Source organism: Penaeus monodon, chromosome 21, assembly GCF_015228065.2.
Source record: "Penaeus monodon isolate SGIC_2016 chromosome 21, NSTDA_Pmon_1, whole genome shotgun sequence".
NCBI classification, from domain to species: domain Eukaryota; kingdom Metazoa; phylum Arthropoda; class Malacostraca; order Decapoda; family Penaeidae; genus Penaeus; species Penaeus monodon.
The window spans coordinates 26,536,633-26,537,070 of record NC_051406.1 but is presented as its reverse complement, the minus strand read 5'-3'; positions in this window follow the sequence as shown (position 1 = coordinate 26,537,070).

The following is a 438-nucleotide window of genomic DNA, read 5'->3' as shown; positions in this document are numbered from 1 at the left end:
ATTTTCTTGCCTGTTGCATTGGGTGTTATCAGTGTGGGCGGTTGGGATCCGTGGAGTTTCTGCCGGTTTCGTTTTTTCCGGGGATGTTTGGGGTGGCGGGTTTCCTCGCTGTCGCTAGTCTCTCGTTGGTCTTCTGTTCGATTGAGAATCGTAGTTCCATATCACTTATTGCCAGGGTATTCTTCCTGGATCTGGATTGAGTTATTGTGTCATTAAATTATATTATGTACACTGCACTCAAGAAAGTTGCAAAGCACCGGTAGAGGTTGACTCTATAAGGTACAAACCGTTCTCCCATTGGAATTTTTCTCAAGTGTGGAATGACAAATCAGCGATGCATTGTTACATCATCCAATGTTGCCAACTTCATGCTAGAAGCGTCTTTTCTGGAAGGATGTGGGAATACTGTTTAGGATGGGGGGCTTCCAGTAGATATAT